We start from the raw sequence: 21,838 nt of genomic DNA, 5'->3' as shown, positions 1-21,838 counted from the left end.
GGCACCAATTCCATAGGTTTTCTGTCCCAGCACACCGCTAGTCAAGCGACCGAGGGCCTGGAGCCCGCGTGGTCTCCCTCTCCTTGAAACAATGAAGTGGTTTCTATCGACGGGGAGCCCGCTGCTGCTGAGGACACATCGGGGCTGTTGATTTTGTGCACGGACACCCGGGAGAGCAGCCTCTGATCTGCCTCTGGTGCCCATGCTGCCCACTTTCTTTTTCCTCCCCGTTCACCGAGAGGAGAAGGAGAGAGGTCTCTTAACCGTCCTTACCCAGGAGAGGACAGCGCCTTGGAAACGCTCCCAGTGCCCCGTTCTGCATCCGTCTTCTGAGGCAGGTGCTCTTTCTCCCCGTTCTGTAGAGGAAGTCTTGGATGCACAGGTGAGCTTCCTCAGGCCATGCCGTGGGACGCTGCAGCCACATGCACGCTTGAGATCTCCAAAAGGTGCGTGCAGGCTGAGTGGGCAGCACACGACCTTGGCAGACGGTGATAACAGCAACCCTCTTCTAATCATTTCTGGTGCTAGAGGCCTATTTAATCCTAACAACCACTCCTATGAGGGAGGGAGGTCGGTCTTTTCATTCCCGTTTTAAGGAAACGGGCCCGAAGATTAAATACTTTGCATAGGGACACACTGTCTTGTTTTAAACGACCAAGACCGAACCCAGACCTTTCTTGTTTTAGCCCCTGTGATGGAGTAAACGCCGCACGGGGCTCTGAGCACGAAAGGCAGGGGGCAGGTGCCGGAGGAGGACCGGTTGGCATTCGCTCTCACATTTGCACTCTGGCCCCAGGATTGGATCATCCTTGATTTAAGCAAAATGTTTCACCTTTTCGCTGCTGGTCCCTGCCGGAAAGGGCTTTTGAAGACTGTACTAGAAGGGGAACTTAACCCTTTCCGTACTAGTGAGAGGGCTGTGTCTTACTATCCACCAGGCAGAGTCCTTGTAATGGGCTGCATTGTATCTCCCCACCAAATTCATATGCCTAAGTCCGAAGCCCTTGTACCTGGGAGGAGATGAGGCCTTCAAAGAGGTGACTGAGTGAAAATGAGGCCGTTAGGGTGGTTGTAATCTGACAGCACTGGTGTCCTTACAAGAAGAGAGAGACACCAGTGGTGCAAGCAGGCGGCCGTCTGCGAGCCAAGGTGAAGGACCACAGGAGAAGCCAAGCCTGCCGACAGCAGCCTGAGCCAAAGGACAGCACGGGCAGGGGAAGACACGGCTGCACCGCTGGAGTCGTTCTGGCTCCGCGTGTCTCCTCCCTTCTGGGCCTGTTGGCCCATCTGTGAGTGGGGCACACGGTCATGCACAAGGAGCCTTCTGGCCCCAGCCCTCTAGGATTGTAGGCGCTGGTTGCCAGGACCTGCAGAGGTTGGTTGAAACCAGCAGTGTCTAACCAGAAGGGGATTTTACGCCCTAGGAGACATTGCCAGTGTCTGCGGACGTTTTCGATGGTCACCAGTGTGTATGTGGAGTCACTACCGGCATCTCCTAGAGGCCAGGAAGGCTGTTCGACGTCCTACGGCGCACAGGACAGCCCCCCTCCACAGACGGTTAGCTGGCCCCCGGATCCTCTGGTGCCGAGCGGAGAAGGCCTGGGTTAAACCTGTCACCCCTTGAATGGGACTGGCACCACACTACCAGCCCCAGCCATTCATTCTGCAGGTATTTAACGACGCCTGCTGTGTGCCTAGCTCTGGGCTAGATGCTGGGGAGCACACAGGAGTGGAAGATGACCTTCTGAAATGCAAAATTGAGTGGATCCCGAGCCTCTGGTTTGGGGAATGTGGTATCTGAGCATTGTTAGGTATTGATTTACCCTTAAGACAAAGTGTCACTTGCATTTTTATGCTTGAATGGCACAGGCACCACATGTTTATTCCTACTTCATTCATAGACCTACACTTGCATAGCTTGATTACTTTCTAAAAGGATTTGAGAAAATACATGTTTATATATAATACTGATTAGTAAAATAGAAATAAAATTAGAACAACTTTTTTTTTTTTTTTTTTAGTGTTTATTTTTGAGAGACAGAGAGAGACAGCATGAGCGGGAGAGGGCAGAGAGAGGGAGACCCAGAATATGAAGCAGGCTCCAGGCTCCGAGCTGTCAGCCCAGAGCCCAACGTGGGGCTCGAACTCACAGACCGCGAGACCATGACCCGAGCCGAAGTCGGACGCCCAACCGACTGAGCCACCCAGGCACCCCAAGAACAACTTTATTTATTTATTTACTTTTAATTTTTTTTTTAATGTTTTATTTATTTTTGACAGAGAGAGAGAGACAGAGCATGAGTGGGGGAGGGTCAGAGAGAGAGGGAGACACAGAATCCGAAGCAGGCTCCAGGCTCTGAGCCGTCAGCACAGAGCTCGATGCGGGGCTCGAACTCACAGACCACGAGATCATGACCTGAGCCGAAGTCAGATGCTCAACCGACTGAGCCACCCAGGCGCCCCTAGAACAACTTTAAAATAGAATGCAGACATGCAGTTGAACAATACAGGTGATGCAATTGAGTTTCCTGGCAGCAAGAGCAAAAAGAGAAATACTCCCTCATGTTAATGCAAAGTATTAATGACATAAACACAAAGCATTTCCTCAATGCAAAGTCTAAAATGAAATTTTTGTACAGGCTTTTGACAGAGGATACTGACTGATACTTAGATCTATACTGTGTGTAGTGAGCATACCAAAACCAGGCATATTTGGATGTTGGACAGAACGATGAATTAGAAATGGTCTCTGCTTCCAGGAAATATGGTGTGTTGTGAGAGATAGGCAGTTATGTCACTACCTGCCATATGGGATCATAAATGTGAGGATAGAGGAAGTATTGCTGTGTGGGTGAGGCTGAGAGGGCAGACTTAGTAAAATGACATGTTTATACATACATACTTTTTTTTCCTAATATTTGTAATTTTTTCTAATTACAAAGTAATACACTGCATTATAGAAAATTAGGGAGGTGTGAAAAAGATTAAAAGCTCTCATGATTCTTTTATCTATAGATCACCACTCTGGGTATGTGTCTATTTTCATATACACACACTTATATATTAATATATTTCACAAAAAAGAAAATTTGGATCCTGTTTTATCATTTTGTAACCAAATGAAGGCCCTCGAATGGGGCTTTGAAGTAGGAGTTGGGAGATCACCAAGCACAGGAAGTGGTGTGTGTGCCGGGCTGGCTGTGGAATAGATAGCCAGGATCCGTGAAGATGGGTGGGGCCCCACGTTTCATTTCACAACTCCTGGCGGGGGGGGGGGGGCACCATTCCCATGGTAACAAAGAGAATGTTGCGCCCCACCCCCACCCCTGGGCTGTACAACCCAGCAGCCCTGTGACTATTTTTGTTTTTTCATTTATCAACATAATGGAAGTGGTTTTCTATGTGAGTCTACTATGTCATTATTTTTTTTGTAACAATGTTATCAGGGTATACTCACCATACAATCCACCCCTTTAAAGTGTATATACAGTTCAATGATTTTATTATATTCGCAGTTATGCACCCATCACAGTTCATTTTAGACACTTTTGTGACCCCCCCCCAAAAGAAACCCCATGCCTATTAGTAGTCACTCCCCATTCTTTCTCCCCCCAGTGTCTGGCAACAATTCATCTAGTTTCTGCCTCTATGCATTGACCCATTTTAGAGGTTCCATATAAATAGAATCATGCAATATGTGGTCTTTTGTAACTAGCTTCTCTCACTCAGCATATTTTCAGTTTACCCACGTTGTAGCATGCATCAACTTCTTTACTGTTGCTAGATAATGTTCTTTTGTGTAGAAAACAAATGCACATTTGTTTGTGCACTCTTCAGTTGATGGACACGTGGGTGGTCTCCACTTTTTGGCCCTCAGGAGTAATGCTGCTATGAACATTCATGTGTAAGCTTCGTGTGGACATATGTCTTCAGTTCCCTTGGGTGTATCCCAAGGACTGGAATTTCCGGGTCATTTGGGAGCTCTGCGTTTCACCTTTTGAGAAACTGCCAGATTGTTTTCCAAGAGAGTTGTACCATTTTGCGTTCCCACTTGCAGTGTACGAGGATTTCCGTGTCTCCACATCCTCTCCAGCATTCGGTATTGTCCATCTTACTGATTATGGCCATCCTGTGTTTGTAACGTGGAATCCCGCTGTGGTTTTGACTTGCGTATCCCTGGTGGCCAATGATGTTGTACATTTGTATGTCCTCTTTGGAGAGAGGCCTGTCCTCATCCTCCCATTTTTAAGTTGGGTTGTCTTTTTAGTGTTGAGTTGATGGAGTTCTTTACATACAGTTTTGATGTCAGTCCCTTATCAGATACATGATTTGCAAATATTTTTCTCATTCTGTGGCTTGTCATTTCACTTTCTTGATGGTGTTCTTGGAAGCATAAAGGTTTGATTTTGATGCAGTTCAATTTAACTTTTGTTACTTTGTTTGTTACTTTGTTACTTTTGTACTTTGTTTTTGGTGTCCTGTCTAATACCACTTGCTTTTTAAAATTTTTTTTTTTTTTTTTTTTTCTTTTTCAACGTTTATTTATTTTTTGGGGGACAGAGAGAGACAGAGCATGAACGGGGGAGGGGCAGAGAGAGAGGGAGACACAGAATCGGAAACAGGCTCCAGGCTCCAAGCCATCAGCCCAGAGCCCGACGCGGGGCTCGAACTCACGGACCGCGAGATCGTGACCTGGCTGAAGTCGGACGCTTAACCGACTGCGCCACCCAGGCGCCCCACCACTTGCTTTTTAATGTGTGATCATACTCCTTGGAATGGGTCACATAAGGGGATAATTATTTGATTCTAACTTGCATTAAGGCATTTGTTTTAAATGATTCCCCCTCCCCCACTGGTGGATAGCTGCAGTTAGACCATAGTCATTTTGTCCCATCTTATAACCTTTTTTTAAAAAAAATTTTTTTTAACGTTTATTTTTTATTTTTGAGAGAGAGACAGAGCATGAGCATGGTAGGGGCAGAGAGAGAGAGAGAGGGAGACACAGAATCTGAAGCAGGCTTCAGCTCTGAGCTGTCAGCACAGAGCCATACAAGGGGCTTGAACTCACGAACTGTGAGATCGTGGCCTCAGCCAAAGTCGGCACTTAACCACCTGAGCCACTCAGGTGCCCCTCCTGTAGCCTTTATAAACACTTCATTGTTCCACATGCTTTTTCTCCCCCACCAATGTGTTCGGCTGTGCTCAGACCTCTGCATAGTGGCTGGGGAGGTGCTCAAATCTCCAGGCAGCATACCTAAGCGTGTCCTCTGCCCTGTCATTTCATGGCCAAAAGTCACAACTAACACAACCTTGCAGGACATGTCGCCATCTGCTGGCAGAGGTGGGAAAGTGCGGCGCCAGGAACAGGAAGATAGCACTTAGAGCACATTGTCAAGGACTACCTGCCAACTCTTTCCATTCGGGCCTACTCCTGTTGCTTTGAAGCTCTTCCCACCTTTGGGGGTAGTGTTTAAATATGAAATCCTTTACTAAACAAAATCTGTTTTCTACAAGACAAGGAAGCCTGGGTGGTTCTTGTTCCATGGGCGCTACCTGGGGCGTGAAAAACGTCATCAACTAGGAAGTACTGTACCACAGGTGAGGGAAGGGAGATGAGTAGGAGGCATTTGTTGTGCCCGAAGGGTAACGTTATCATTGTGTTTGCCGGGTCTCTAATGCTCCAGAATCCATCCAGGTGTGTCATTATACCTGCTACTTGCTGCCAGCTCTTCCAGGGTAGACTGTGCCCACTTTGCTGATGAGAACAATGAGGCCCTGTGAAAATAAAGAACTGACCTTTGAGGGCTGTGTGCTGACAGCTCAGAGCCTGGAGCCTGCTTCAGATTCTGTGTCTCCCTCTTTCTCTGTCTCTCTCTGTCTCTCTCTGTCTCTCAAAGAATAAAAATAAACGTTAAAAAAAATTAAAAAAAAAATAAAAAAAGAACTGACCTTTGTATGTTTTCTAGAACAGCATGGGCAACAACCTGATTTTATTTTTTTAATGAATGATAGAACAGCCAGGATGTGAAATCATCAGTACCTAGCATAATGTCTTATACTCTATTTTAATAAGTATTTATTGAACGAATGAAAAAAAAAACAACGTCTGCATCCCAACTTGTGAGCCACCTTCTTTTCACCACACCTAGCTGCTGCTTCTGTCCTAAATGCTGCAGTTATTTCAATAAGTATTTATGATGTTGTTCAATGAGAGAATACGTGTTTTTTGTTTATTTATTTATTTTGAGAGAGAGAGCAGCAGGGGAGGGGCAGAGAGAGGGAGAGAGAGAGAATCTCAGGCAGGCTCTGCACTGTCAGCATGGAGCCCAACGTGGGTCTCAGACTCACCATGAGATTGTGAGCTGAGCTGAAACCCAAGAGTCGGGTGCTTCACCAATCGAGCCACCCAGGCACCCCAAGAGCATGTGTTTCTAATTCATTTCACCCTTCAATAAAAGGAGTATAAAAATGTGACTTGTCAAAAAATGTGCAGAAAAGTTTGTACACGAATATTCACATCAACACCACTCACAACAGCCAGGAAGTGGAAGCCGCCCGAGTGCCCATCAGTAATAAATGGATAAACAAAATGTGGTACATCCTACAACGGAATATTAGTCAGCCCCCAAAAGGAACAAAGCACTGACATCTGCTACAATGTGGATGAACCTGGAAAAATATGGATGATGCTAAGGGAAAGTAGCCAGCCACAAAAAGGCCACATGTTGTACACCTCCGTTTATATGAGATGTCCAGAGTAAGCAAACCTGTAGAGATCAAAGGCAGATTCTTCATGGTTGCCAGGGGCTGAGGGGAAGGGGAAAGATGAGGAGGGACTGCTAAGGGGTAGGGGGTTTCTTTTGGGGTGATGACGATACTCTCAAGTGGATTTTGGGGATGTTGGCACAACTCGGAACACACTAAGAATACCGCTCGAGGGGCGCCTAGGTGGCTCCGTCGGTTAAGTGTCCGACTTCAGCTCAGATCGTGATCTCAGTTTGTGCGTTCAAGCCCCATGTTGGGATCAACACTGGCAACGTGGAGCCTTCTTTGGGTCCTTGGTCTCCTCCTTTCTGCTCCTACCCCTACTTGTACACTCACTCACTCTCTCTCTCTGTCTCAAAAATAAAAGAAACTAAAAAAAAAAAAAAAAAAATACCATTTGAAATCGGGTTGCATTTTATAACATATTAATAATATCTCAATATAACTTTTTAAAATATGCACAATAAAGATTAGCAAAGGGCTGGTGTGTGAGGAGGTTAGGGGATTGTACTTGGGATCCTCACAGAGGAAGTAAAATCCAGTCTGGAGAGCTGGGCTCACCAGGTGGACCCGGGCTTAAACCCCAGTTCTGCCCCTGTCTAGTAGCATCATTTTACATGAATATTTAGTCACTCTGAAGCTTGATTTCCTTCCCTGCAAAAGAGACATAATGCTCTCCGTATAGGTTTTTTTTTTTTTTTGGGGGGGGGGTGGATTATATTGACCATGTATGTAAACTTTCTTGCACACGCTATGTTCAACAAATAATCTTTTCCATCTCCCAGCCCTGAGCTGTTAGGATTCTGTGGCTTTCAGGCTAGTGAAAGGGCTTTCAACGAAGTCCTTTTGCCTTCAGAAGCTTCTAGCGGGCAGTGTGGCCGAATGGACTCAGAATGTGAAATGAGGGTTTTGGACTGAGCTAAAAGCGTGGAGTCTGTGGTTTCCTCACGTCGGTGCCCTTTCTACCTTAGATGTCCGTTAGAGTCGCCTCCATCCTACCCTGCAAGTTCCCGATCCTAAAAAAATGGCAATTTATGGGTTTGTGGGCCACGTGCATCGTCTTCTACCTTATTCCGAAATGGTGGTGCAGGGGCACTTGTGTTCGCTGCTGGCTGCCCCCAGCTCCACCGTCACCGGCTCATTCCTCAAGGGACCGATTTGCAGAGTGGCCTTAGAACAAGGGCAGTGCTGGGAGTGTGGCGAGCATCAGAGCTTTTCCCGCACGCCCTGTTAAAACAACTCTGTCCTGATGAATAAGGACCCTTCAAGCTACTCCACATAGGCAATATGTTGGATAAAGGCAAATGTGCCAGCGAGGCCGGAGGGGGGACTGTCAGGGGGCTTCTAGAAGCATCTCTGCCATCCCCAGACCAACAAGTCACAGTGGTCCTGCCCTCAGACACCTCAGGACCCAGATGAAATTGACCCTGCTGGTGACTGCTGTGCTCCCCCTTTGCTAGGCCTCTGGGTGAGCTGGAGAGCCCCGCACACCTGCGCCTCCTCAAACACCTGCATTTGAGAGAGGCCTCCCCCAGGGGGGTCCCCAGCAGAGGGGAATGAATTCGGAGCACGGAATTTTCACACTGGGTCGCAGGGACTGGGGAGAGAGAAATGTTTGGGATAAATTGCAGGGGGAGGACTCATCCTGCCGTTCTTAGGAAAATGAAAAAAAGAGGGAGAAGGACTCTGTTGGGTTTTGACATTTCCAGATTCTCACTTTTACACTGAGAAGTAAATTCAGGTTCCCTTTTTAAAAGATAACTTTGCTCGGGACGCCTGGGTGGCTCTGGCTGTTAAGCATCCGGCTCTTGATTTCGGCTCAGGTCATGATCTCACCGGCTCGAGCCCCACGTCAGGCTCCGTGTGCCGACACTGCAGAGCCTGCTTGCGACTCTCTCTCTCCCTGTCTCTGCTCCTGCCCCTCTCATGCTTTCTCTTTCTCTCTCAAAATAAGCAAACAAACCTAACAATTTTTCTACTGTCAAACTTACTCAAAGGCCTTCATCTGGGGGCTGATGCTCGTAACTGTAATGAGGTTACGGGAGGAGTGGAATCCAGCCCCAGCCCCTGCGTGGTCTCTTCTTCCACACGGCCCCTCAAACCGTGATGCAGTGGTGTTAGGCCTGAAGTGGCTTAAAATGAAGGTAGTCTGCTTTTTCTCGGGCCCTCAGCCACCTTTTACTGACAACATGTGCACGGCACTGCTGAACCCTGCCCCTGAGTCTGCTGTGGAAGTGTGCGCAAGGTTTTCTTCCCTATGTGGGTTTGCTAGTTCTTGTGTTTTGGCCGAGAGTGCTGAGTCGAGGACTTCAACGGAAGTCCCACTGATGGTGTAGACACCTGGGGACGGACAGAGGCACCATCATGGTGGATGAGCGTGGTTTGGCAGATGTGAAGAGGTGGCTTCTTCCATAAAGGACCAGAGAGTAAGTATTTTCAGCCTTGGAGGTTGTATGATCTCTGTTGCAACTGCTTAAACTCTGTTGTTGCAATAGACAGTATATACACCAGTGTGCATGGCTGTGTTACAATAAAACTTTATTTAAAGACACAGGTAGAGGGCCGGATTCAGCCTGCGGGCCTTAGGTTGCTGACCTCTGGCTCACCGAACCACCTTCATTGCTCCAACTCCTTTCTGAGTGTTGTCTCTTATTTTAGAGATGAAGTGCTAGAAAAGCTGGAATGTTTTCCTCCGTGCTCCCGGAAATGTTGCTAAATACCATGAAAGGCCACCTTCAGAGAGAAGGACCTCAACCGAGTGGAAGCAACAGGAATTTGGAGTTTTAAACCTACAGCAGATGCTGAGAAATGAAGATTCTGCTGTCTTCCCATTGTCCCTCAACGGAAGGCTGGGCGTTTTAATTAGCTAATGTTGGCAAATTGCTTTGAAGAAAATTGTAAAATGTTTCGTGCTACAAGGTGCCAAGAATCCTAATTAGCTTTCCTTAAAGATCCCACCTGGAAGTGTGATATTTTGTTGCTCGAGGTCCAAGCCAGCAAGAATAACCTGCAGATCAAAAACTGGTTTTTCGGCAAACATAACTGAGTATAAATGGATCTCTGCATCGACGTCACATTTTCTTCCTTCTGCCTAATCTGGTTCCTAGCAGCTGGGATATTAAACCCCGTAAATGGAGATTTTGGGTTTTTTTGTTGTTTTTTTTTTTCTTTTTTCCCTAAGAGAGCTCAGTGGCGACGGGGACTTGAAACAAATTAACCCATCCATGTGTTGCGGCCGACGTTGCCTTTTGGATTTTTTGGCTTGTGCCCCAGAGGCCCTGCCCTGGTGCGTCAAGGTTACAGAGAGGAGGCGGCTGGCAGTCACTCAATCACAGAGCAGGGCTGGCTCTCAGGTACCCCAGTCCAGGAGAGACGTGTGCATGCTCTTAACAGCTGGGTAATGAATGTGCTCTCCAACATTCCTGTTTCACGTGTGGCAGCGGCCACAGCAGCAGCACCCGACCTGTGTCACCGTCAGAAGCAAGTGAGATGTAGGTACTATGGACCTTAGCCTCCGACGTGCATGGATTTGGAAGCTCCAGGCTCTGATGAAGTCCTTGCCAAACTGGGGGGGGGGGGCCACCCGTGCAAGAGGAGGCAGCCGGGGGGGGGTGGGGCTTAGGGCAGGGGTCCCCAGCCTCTGCACTGTTGACTTTTGGGATCAGATGGTTCTGTGTACGTGTGTTGTGGGGGGAGAGGGCCGTCCGGTGCCTTGTAGGATGCTGACCAGCATCCCTGGCCTCTACCCACTAGATGCTGGTAGCAGCCGTCATTCCCCATGGTGATGACCAAAAACTGTCTCCAGACACGGCCTAATGTCCCCTGAGGGGATAATTGCCCCTCATGGAGAAGCCCTGGGTTAAGGGGAGGGCTAGGAGTCCTGTTTTTCAGGGAGACGCTTGGAGCAGGGCCCTAATGGAAAGTGGCTCCACAAGCCACTCCTGCCTCTTCCCTGTGTCTCACACCCTCATGTCAACCATTAGCAGATCCCAAAGGCAGCCCTACCTTGACCGCATGTTGTGAACTGACCACTTCTTGCCGTCCAGCCCCTCCTACTCTCGTTCAAGCCCCTGCGTCTTGAATAGACACGCTTGTGTGACTAGCCTCCCTCTGGTGCCCTGCTCCCCTTGGCGCCCCACAGACTGTTCTCCACCCAGCGGCCAGAGGGAGTCATCGGAAGTGTCAGTGGGAGATCTCATGGTCCTGCTGGGAACCCCCCGGCACCGTGGCACTTAGGTGGAACTCCTGCTCGACCTTAGGTGTGCGCTGAGTGCCTGCCTCGCCTCTGCACCTGTCCCCTCTGCCCACAGACGTCCTTCGCCGTCCCAGCTCTCTGCTCAGATGTCCCTCTCTAGAGGCCTTCCCCGACCCAACCTTGAAGAGCACACCTGTCCTCTCTGGGTCAGGGGTCCTCAGCCTCGGCATTACTGACATTTGGGGCGGGACAACTGTGGTGGGGCCTGTCCTGGGCGTTGGGGGATGTGCAGCAGCATCCCCCCCCCCCCCGCCCCAGATCACAGTGGCACAGACCCCACCCACCCAACTGCGACAATGTAAAATGTCTCCAGACATTGCCAGTGTCCTCTGAGGGGCAACATCGTCCTGGTTGAGAACCACCGCTCTCCTCCTCCTGCTTTATTTTTCTTCACCACACTCTCTGGTAAGACATCCAGTCTATTTGTCTTCTTCACTGGAAGGCAAGCTTTATGAAAGCTGAGATTTTGATTTGTCCCCTGCTGTATTTCCAGGGCCTAGAATAGAGCTTGGTGCACAGTGGGTACTTAATAAATGTGTTGAATGTTCTGAACTTTCTCCTTCTAAACAACCAGTGGGGCAAATGGCCTCATGGATTTTGGGCAAGACTGGACCTACAGAGTGTGTTTTGCTGGCCATAGACATGGAAATTCTGTGCCTTGGATGCCTGCAAAAGCATCTTTAAAGCACAGAGAGACCTTCTGGAAACCTCGGCCAGGGGTCTTGGTAAAGGGCAGCCCCAGGGCCCTCCCGAGTTCCGTGCTTACCTGTTTTCCGCAGGTGCCCACATGAGCTTGCAAAGCACAGTTGCAGAGACACAAAGCTCTGTTAAGAGCGAGTCACCCCGGACCTGTAAGCATTTGCCAACTGAAGGGTGGGGAGGTCTGGAGATTCAGAGAACACTCTAGCTTTCGTTTGTGGCTGCAAGTGGTATCTAGAACCTGGTCGATGAAGATGGTCAAGTTCATTCCCCTCTCCCGTGTTACTCAGACCTCCGAAGGGGCAGCCGTGACGTAGCGTGCAGAGCCCCAGGAACGCAGGCGCACACAGTGCGATGGGCTGGGCGCATGCGCACAGCTGTTTCTCTCCCGTGCTGCCTATATAGCCCCTGGTGTTTGCACATTACCCCCCCTCCCCGCCCTCTGTCCCCGGTGGAGGTGGAGCACTCACGGTCAAGCGCAGTGATGAGGAGAAATCTGACTTCAGACAGGTCCCTCCCCTAGCTGCACGACTTTGGGCAAGTTACCTTTCCTAAAACTCAGTTTGCTGATCTGTCCAGTGGGGGTAATACCTACCTCTCTGTTTCGTTGTGAGGATTGAAATGAAATGAACAGCGCTCCTGGCCTGGCCGCGGTCCGTGATCACGAGGAGTAGTTATTCCCCCGTTATCTGGGTTCCCATTTCGCCGGCTCAGCCCCTGGCCTGACTCACCTGCCTCCTGCCTTTGGCTCCTGCTGCCTCCACCGTGTCAGGCGTCCTGACTCTCACCCCCTCTCCCTCCCTTCCCAGCACGCGCATCTCATCACTGTGATTACACCGTATTAGCCCCCGTGATTGTTCCATGCCTTGGCACCTCATTACTGAAATAAAGTTAGCATTAATGGGAGTCCTGCAGCTAATCCCCTCTGCTCACCTCTCCTGAAAATGCATTCCGGTGATTAGCAGGAGAGACACATGCATATATTCATTTTTAAAACTGTTCCCTCCTCCCCCTCTCCCTGCGTGTCTACTCACAGTCACTAGAGATGGAGGCCAGGGGGCCTTTTAGCTGCCAGCCGACAGAGGAGGCAGCGAAATCGTCCTGAACTGGGGCAGGGCTGGGCTTAGGGAGCAGCCAGCTTCTCCCCCTAGAAAAAGGAACACATCCGTTTCCTGTGGGTGGGTACAGTTAAACACAAAACCCACCCACAAAACAAAAGGCCGGGGAGTGAGGCAGACTGGCGGGTCCCAGGCTCGCCACCTTCTGGCTAGGAGACCTCTGTGAAATTGCTTTAATCTTCCTGATGAGCAGTTTCCTCCACTGGTGAAGGATCATGCCTGATAAGGAACGGGCCAGGGCCCGGCGCTGCCTCTGAGGCCGGGGCGGTTCACTCTCCTGCCCTGGGCTAGGGAGCCAGAGGTCAGGTGTGTCCACGGGGCTCCTCCTGGCCCCCAGCGCCGGGACAGCCTGTTTCGGTTTCCTTTTCCACTCGGGGACTGCCAGTGCCATGCAGGCACAGTGAGGACTGATTGCTCAGGGGTGTGGTATCATTCATCAGGACTTGGGGGAACACTGCACTCACCCCTGGGGGGTCTGCACACCTGCAGACGATCAGATGGTCCTTCCCCGAAGGGCTCAGGGGCCGGCTCCCGGGTCCACGCAGGTAGCCGGCCGCTCACCTTGCATGCGTTGCCTCTGTCCTGATTGATCTGGGGGCAGGATGACCCTCGTGGAGCTCCCTCTCGGCAGCCAAGAAAAGGGAGCAGAACGGCAGAGGGAGGTGTGGGGCTGTAATGAGATTCACAGGCGCCCTTACTCACCCTGCGTGTCAAGGAGACATTTTCAAAAAGGTTTGACACAGCATCCTCGCAGAGCCCTTTGCCAAAACGCAAGGTGGAGGCCCCTGGAGTACTTTAAGCCGGCTTCTGTTAACAGAGCAGTCCGTATGCATATTATAATCACGCCGCTCCAATTCCCCGTTAAGCAGCTGTTCCCACAAAGAGGGACAATAGCCCAGCCCCACCCCTTTGAGAGCTGATTTCAGTCATGTCTTTGCTGCTGCCAATTCTTTGATCAGTTTTCACTTAGGATCTGGAGGGCATGTTACAAAGTGCTTTGGGCTGGCTGCCAGCAGGCACCTCACTGGAGCATGACAACAGCCCAGAAGTGTCAGCGTGGGGAGAGAGACGGTGCGCACAGGATGCCTTTTAAAAAATAATTATATTTGAATTTTAAAAGCAATCTTCATATATGTTCATAGAGTCATTTATATGGAAAACTATGCCGGTTGCTCTACCCTTTTAATATTTGATGTTCCGTCAGCTTCCTTCACAGTTGGGATAAGCGTTCTGTGGCGCCACGGGGAGTTTTCGGACTCCTGAGTTAGGAAGGAACCGGGAGAGGGCCAGTTCCTGTCATTTCTGTCTCCCTCCTCCCTTGGCACACACTCTGTTCTAAATGGACTCTGGAGGACGTTGAGGGCCGAGTGGGAAAGGGGCTGGGGTGTCCCACGTTAATTCCATTTGGTGGTGGTGGTGTTTTTTGTGTGTTTTTTTTTTAAGTTTATTTATTTGTTTTGAGAGAGCACGCGCGAGCACAAGCAGGGGAAGAACAGAGAGGGAGGGAGGAAGAGAGAGAGAGAATCCCAAGCAGGCTCTGCACCATCCGCACAGAGCCTGACCCAGGGCTCGAACCCATGAACCGCGAGATCATGACCTGAGCCAAAATCAAGAGCCAGGCACTCAACCGACTGAGTCACCCAGGCACCCCAAAACTATTTTATTTTTAATTTTTTAATACCATATTTATTTTTGAGAGAGAGAGAGAGAGCAAGTGAGAGGTGGCGGTGGTTTTTATTTTCATTTAATTTTTATGTTTTATTGCGGTAGAATACGCTCAACATAAAATTGACCATCTTAGCCATTTTTAGACGAGCAGCGGCACTAAGCACACTCACAGTGTTGCGCAGTCGTCACCATCATCCATCTCCAGAACTTGTCATCTTCCCAAACTGTGTCCCCATGAAACATGACTCCCCGTGTCCTGCAGCCCTGGGCACGTACCGTTTCACTTCCCGTCTCTGTGGATTTGATGACTCTGGGTACCTCACGCAGTTGGAATCATCCGGTCTTTGTCCTTCAGCGTCTGGTCTCTTTCACCCGGCATGCTGTCCTCAAGGTTCATCCGTGCTGTAGCTTGCGTCAGAACGTCCTTCCCCTGTAAGGCCGAACGGCACCCCATCGTACGTCTACACCACACCACGTTTACGCGGACATCCGGGCTGTCTGCCACGTATTAAATCTTACAGGTTGCCAGTTAGCCATGTCAGGTGTTTACCTACGGACCGACATCTAGCTTCCTTCTCACCAGCGCCGTCTTCGAGTTGAGAGAAAGGAAGCCTGGGGAGGTGAGGAACGTCGCGTCTCCTAATGTGCTATTAATTAGTGGAACCGAGGTTGGGTTTTGGGGCTGTCTGACTCTACAAACGATGGTTGTCAAATGTTGGTGAGCTCTGGGATTGCTCAGGCGAATCTATTAAAAATGCAAATTGCCGGGCCCGGTCTTGAGCTCTTTTGGTTCAGAAGGTCTGGAGTGGGATTCGGGAACTTGTATCTTAACAAGCACCCTACTCTGAACAGGCTATCAGAGAACCAGAACTTGCTCAATATGTTCTACGATCCAGGGTTTTGACCGCCATCCTGTTTATCCTCGTCCCTAAGGGAATTGGAGACCGCTCTCCCCACCTCCCCACCCCCACCAAAACATTTCAGGATCAGAGAAACGGGAGTTGTCCAGATGAAGCAGAGTTGGGAGAGATGTCCATAAGGAGTTCATACCCGGGGCGTGTGTGAGAGCATGCGGTTTGGGCTGCACGGTCAGCTCTGAGCTGCTCAGCAGCCAAAGCAAAGAGCGAAATAGGATTCGCCACAGGTGTAGCCACCTCATCACATAAAACGTGCCACCAGAAGCGCAGCTCTTGCGTGCATTTTGGTCTGCGGGCTCCTCATTGAGAAGACGCCGTGCAGTAATGGAAAAGAGTCACAAACACCCGAGTCCGTTTGACAGGACCGTCACGGGGCTGTTTCTTGAGGGTGAGCCAGGGTGTGATACCAAGGAACAGTTCAGTGAAAACCGACTCGGGTCGGGGTGGGGGTGCCTGGCTGGCCCAGTCAGTGGAGTGTGAGACTCTTGATCTCAGGAGCGTGAGTTCAAGCCCCACGCTGGGCGTTGGGCGTAGAGGTGACTTAAAAAACAAAAAACAACAAAACCAACAGGCCCGGAGAAAATTGGAAAATCGGGCCAACCCATTTCAAGGCCGCTTTTGTGCAGGGGTGTAATAGAGTTCTGTGTGTTCTGAACCGGGTCCTCTGGCTCCTTGTCAGCGTAGGGGCCTGTCTCAGCTGCTCCCTTCTCTCGGGTTCCTCTCCCGAGCCTGCGGGCCTTCCCACCCCAGAGAGAGGAGCCCAGCGGGGGGCCTCTGCTTTAATGACTAGGATGCTTGTCTTTAAAGTTTGCAAAGCCCCCTCGGCCTCCAACCAGTGGCCACTTTGGCCCCCTTCCTTCGGCACGCAAGAAAAGCTGCTGTCTGGTTGAGTGAGTTCTGCTATAAATCAAAGTGTCACCACTTAGCCAGTAGAAGTGATTTAATTAATCCGCTGTGTTGTCCCCTGAGCATCACTCCACCTGACTGCTAATCAACTTCCATCAGCAGGAGGAAAATGCAGGCCCCCTTTTTCTGAACCACATTGCATGAGATGAAGGAGGAGAAGGAGGGGAGAAAAAGTTAATTGCGGCAGGGGAGCTCAGACTGTCACGAGAAAAAAGTCTCTTGTCTGGCATCTGCCTCTTTATACACTGTTGTCCTCGTCTCGGGTGAGCTGCAGGAGAGGACCACGTTTTAGTGATATTAATATAGACATTATCTATTGTCCATATCTATTTATCAGAGATAATATCTTGCCTAGAAACCCATGACAGCTGGCATATTGCAAAGAGGAACCATTCTTTTGTCACGCACCCGGTATTTAGACCTTTGAAACACACATCACACACACAAAACCTTCACCGATAATCAGAAAAGACTGCAAGTTTATGTATCTATCTCTCGGGCGCAGGAACGTTTTTGACAAATGACCACCCCAATTTCCGTCACGTGCAGGCAGCATAAATGCAAGCCATTGCTCTGCAGTGTAATTAGGCAGATCTAGTTAATGCTGGTGTGCTTTGAAGGTGAGACAGGCTATTGTAATGAGAATCCCAAGTCCAGGATATTTGGAAGCTTCCCTTAAGAGCCTAAAACTTCCTGGAAATCTCTTCAGGAGTGGTACCTAGCATGATGGCTCCATTTTACAGGTAGGAGGAACCGCGGCAAACAAGGGTCAGGGAAATTTCCAGAAAGTTGCAGAGCGTTCAGAGTGTCCTGAAGGTGGGATCCATCCCTTGTTGAGGGAGAGGAGGAAGCCCAAGATTCTGTGGTAAAGCATGGGCTTATCTGGAGTGGGATTCTTTTCTGATTACTGTGCACTTATTCTATAAAAAGAAATTTATAGAAAGTCTCTTTAGCAGGATGAAGACCAGAAAATCTTTTATCTGATCCAAAAAATGACATCTTGCATCAATTATACATAAACTTTGGTTTTTCCCCACCAGAGAAAGCCGCCCCCCCCCCCACCCCTGCCCCAAGCAAACACGGAGCTCCTGCCCTGCTATGTGGGTGAGTCATTCTGTCTTTAAAGATGGGGTGGGGGCAGTGTTGGCCTTCCCAGCATGCTGTGTTGCTGCACAGATGTGCTTGGGATCAGAGCTTCTGCTCTAATAAAGTTGATCATCATATTTTTTTAAAAAAGAAAAAGAGGGCTCTGGAATCTAGTTGCACTAATTCTGAGAACCCAGGACATATAAGGACTTCCCTGGGCACATCCACACTTGGCCTCTTTATGTGCACCGCTGGGCCAGGGCCACCCCCAGCATTTTGAGACAGGGTGAATGACAGAGTGCCTCTCTGTTATTAGGAAGTTGAAATGCTGATTAATGCCGCATGGATATCTAAGGCAGCTTGCAAGGGGAAGAGCTGCCCTGAGACAGGGAGGGTGTGTGTGTGTGTGTGTGTGTGTGTGTGTGTGTGTGTGTTCCGCCCGACACTAGGGGGCAGCACCGCCTCCTCCTGCCTTCAGATATGGCTTTTCTTGGGCCTGCAGGAAGGCTAGCGCTGCTGGGCAGAGGCATGCATGAACAGCCGAAGAGTGCCCCCTCCTTGCCTAGGGTGAAGTCCTGCTTCACCTTGTCTGCTGCTGGGGTTGATGTCGAAACGGCTGGGTTTGAGGCCCCCACAGAGCTGGGTGGAATTCCGACTGCCACTTGCTGCGCATCTGCACGTGTGTCCCTCTCTGGACTCAGTTTCATCTGCAAAATGGGAACACCCACCTCCCACAGTGGATGTCGGGATGAAACGACATCATATACACAAAAGCCCTCAGCACAGCACTAGGCACATGGGAGCTGCTAAGTAAACGCAGCTTCCTTCTTGTCCTGTGCCTTCCCTTTCTTCCTTCCTCCCCACGCTCCTCCATTCTCCCACTGTTTGACAGGCGTGGGCCCAGATCCAGCCATGCCAGCCTCCCTCCCTCCCTCCGAGGCAGGCTCAGGGCCCTGCGTCCCCCTCCCTCCCCTTTCTGCCCTTTGGGCTGTTCCGGACACAGTGAAGTGCTGTTCCCACGTGGACCCCTCGTTGAAGGGCTTCCCTCCACCGCCATCAAATCGCACTCCAGGCTGACGCCAGGCACACGGGGGCTGGGCAGTGAGCCCTTTATCGATGGTTTGTGGGTTTTTTTCATACACAATTTGGAAACATCTGTTCTGACATTTTCCGGGGTCGCAGACAGGAAGAGAACAAGGTTGATATTTCTCAGGTGCTGGTGCCTTAGTGCATCGGTAATTGGAAAGCAAAATGGTTCCTGTTGCCTCTCCATTTCATCATAAACATTTCATTTGAAAGAGAAGGCAGCATTATTGTGCCCAGGGGTTACATTGTATGCAAACAGGTACGCATTAAAGGCAAGTCTCCTCAGTGAGAAATGGCAAAGCATTATGAAGCCAGTGGCAAAGGTCTGTGTGACTTTCTTGTAGACAAAAGACCAGCCTCTGGTTGCTGACTGCAGCCCTCTTCTGCTTCCTTGAATTGGAAGCATATTTTCTTTTTTCTCAGTTAACCCCCTTCTGTAAATGAACACGATAAAGTTTGTGCCCAGAGGTTCACTGAGGGTCGGCGAGCAAGTGTATTTGTTCAAAAACCATTTACTGAGCACCTAGTCTGCCTGGATCTGTAGCAAGTGATAAATAAGACACCACGCGTGCCCTCTTGTAACATGATTATAGCGCAAAGTGGTGTCCCCACGGGCAAGTGAATTAACATTACGGGAATGCAAAGAGGGAGTCAGGAAAGGCTTCACGAGACATTTGCCAGGCAGAAGAGGAGGAAGGAGCTTATGGGGCAGAAGGAAGAGCTTCTGCCTAGACCACAAGACGTGACAAGTTGCTGGAGCCATCAAACAGCATCGTTGGATAATTCTATATGCCTGTATGCTGACTGCTCTAAAGCCCATCAGCTCATTGAATTCTCCAACATCCTGCAAGTGCTAGCTTGGTATTATCCCTGCTTCTCAGATGATGCTGGGAGATGCTGCATTGCTTGGCCAAGGTCAAGGCCAACTAACGAGTGGCGAACTGAGATTTCCCCTCAGGTCCGCCTGTCTCCTCCCCACCCCCACCTGCCCACTTTCCCCCGGCAGCGCACTGCTTGGTATGACTCTGGCGTACAGGATGAAGCTGCAGAGGTGTGGGGACCGCAAAGGACTTTGCGTGCTGTGCTACAGAGTTTGGACTCTCTCCTGTAGGCAGAGGTTTTTTAAGTGGACATTGATTCCATTACCCATGGGAGATGGATTGGAGGAACACCCAGTGCCGGACTGCAACCCGGAACCACGACTGCCCGTCGGATTCAAGGGCCGCCCACCCCGCTTCTGGCCCAGCTTCCAGTACGGCTGGAAAAAGAACAGATTATTGGGGAAGATGAGCCTCACACGGGAGGTGGACAGGAAGCCTTTTTCTTTTCTTTATCTTTTTTAGCTAGGGTATGCTTCCTGTTGTTTTGCTATAAAGCTCACACAGGCATCTAAGTGTAAAAAAATTAAATGGCATGAAGGGCTCCTGGGTGGCTCAGTCGGTTACGTGTCTTGACTTCATCCCAGGTCATGATCTCGTGGTTTGTGAGTTCGAGCCCCGGTTTGGGCTCTGTGCTGACAGCTCGGAGCCTGGAGCCAGCTTCGGATTCATTCTCTCTCTGTCTCTGTCTCTGTCTCTGTCTCTGTCTCTCTCTCTCTCTCTCTCTCTCTCTCTGTGCCCCTCGCCTGCTCACACACTCTCTCTCTCAAAAATAAACATTAAAAAAAAATTAAGTGGTATGAAGGCAGAAATGAGAGCAAAAGTCTTCTAACTCCTCACTCCCAGGTGTAACCACTGGTAACAATTTCTTGTACAGCTTTCCTGAGATTTTGTGCTATATATGTATATATGTAAAATGGTTCAACGTTCAGAAGGGCTTTTCTCTCTCCCACTCCTGCCCCCAGCCTCTCTGCTACCTTCTAAAGTCACCGTTTTCTTGCGTTCAGGCACAGATATTTTATGCACATGCACACTAAAACTTACATATGTTACTTTTCTTTCCCTGAAGGACAGCAGCTATATAGCATGCTATCTAACACTGTTCTCCTTCTTGCTCTTTTCTTTTGTGATAATATTTTTTAAAAGCCCAATATTTAGATAGTGTTTACCAGGTACCGTGAGTTCTTTTAAGTGCTTTCCGTGCATTATCCCATTGCATCTTATGCTAGGGGCGCTGTTATGGTCTCCATTCTCTGGGGAGGAAACTGAGGCACAGAGAGACTGAGTGACTTACCCAAGGTCATTGAGTGAGTGAGTTATCCCTGACCTGGGACCAGAGCTGGAATAAGGCAGGAGAGGGAGGTGCCGCGGCGTTCAGGTCTAGTCAGACGATGTTCTGGGTATTGCTTGTTTTTCGTTGTTTGTTTGTTTGTTTTTTGCATACGCTGGAGGTCTCTTCAGATGAGCACCTGCAGACTTCTTACTTCTTTTACGTGGCTGGAGAATACGTAATTTCAGTTACTTCGTCCTTTGCCTGCTGGTAAATATTTGGTCGTGTCTGATCTCCTACAAATGCTGCTGTAGCTGCAGCATCCTTGCATGCACGTTGTGGAGTGTGCTAGGGCAAGACGTCTCTGTAGAATAAATGGCTGGAAGTGGCCTTGCCAGTCCCCGGGTGTGCATCCTTGAGATCTCACTGGCTGTTGCTGACCAGTTTGCTCTCCCCAAGAGTGCGTGAAAGTGCCGACCCCACACGCTCACCCGTTTCGGACATCGTCAACCTGTTTCATTTTGGCCAGTCTGACGGCTGAAAAATTGGCTCGCTTTAATTCACATACATCATGAGCACATTTTTCTTTTCTCATGTGTTTATTGGCCGCTTATATTTCTTTTATGAACTGGTTTTTCGCGTCCTTTGTACATGTTGTATTTTGGCTTGGTCTTTTTTCTAGAGATGTATAAGAGCCCTTTGAACACTAAAGAAATGTGTTACAGATATTCTTCCAGTTTATTGTTTGCATTTGTACGGTTTTTCACCATACAGGAGATTTTAATTTCTGTGTAGTTGGATGTATTAATCTTTTCTTTATGGCTTTTGGGTTTTGTGTTTGCCTTTTCCTCTCCATGATTATATATATTTTTAATGACCATTTTTTTTTCCTCCCTGGCCTTTTTATGGCTTTAATTTTTAAACTGAACATTAATCCATTTAGAATTTATTTTTGTATAAGGAGTGATAGAGGGGTCCAGCTTAATTTTTTGGCTTTCAGGGAAACCTGTTTAGACTCCTTGGTGCCCAGGCTTCACTGTGCTGGGGCAGCCACTAGCAGGAGGGAGGGCCCTGGTAGGGACAGTTCTCGAAGGGAGGGCCACTCCCACAGCCGGCTGGACCCAGAGCAGCCAGCTGGGGGCACCTGGAGGCAGGGGGGTGAGCCAAGCACAGAGCCCCTGTCCCCACAG

Source organism: Lynx rufus, unplaced genomic scaffold, assembly GCF_022079265.1.
Source record: "Lynx rufus isolate CCGP_SWC_20201006 ecotype Redwood Valley unplaced genomic scaffold, mLynRuf1.p SCAF_24, whole genome shotgun sequence".
NCBI lineage: Eukaryota > Metazoa > Chordata > Mammalia > Carnivora > Felidae > Lynx > Lynx rufus.
Note: the sequence above shows the minus strand (reverse complement) of the source record.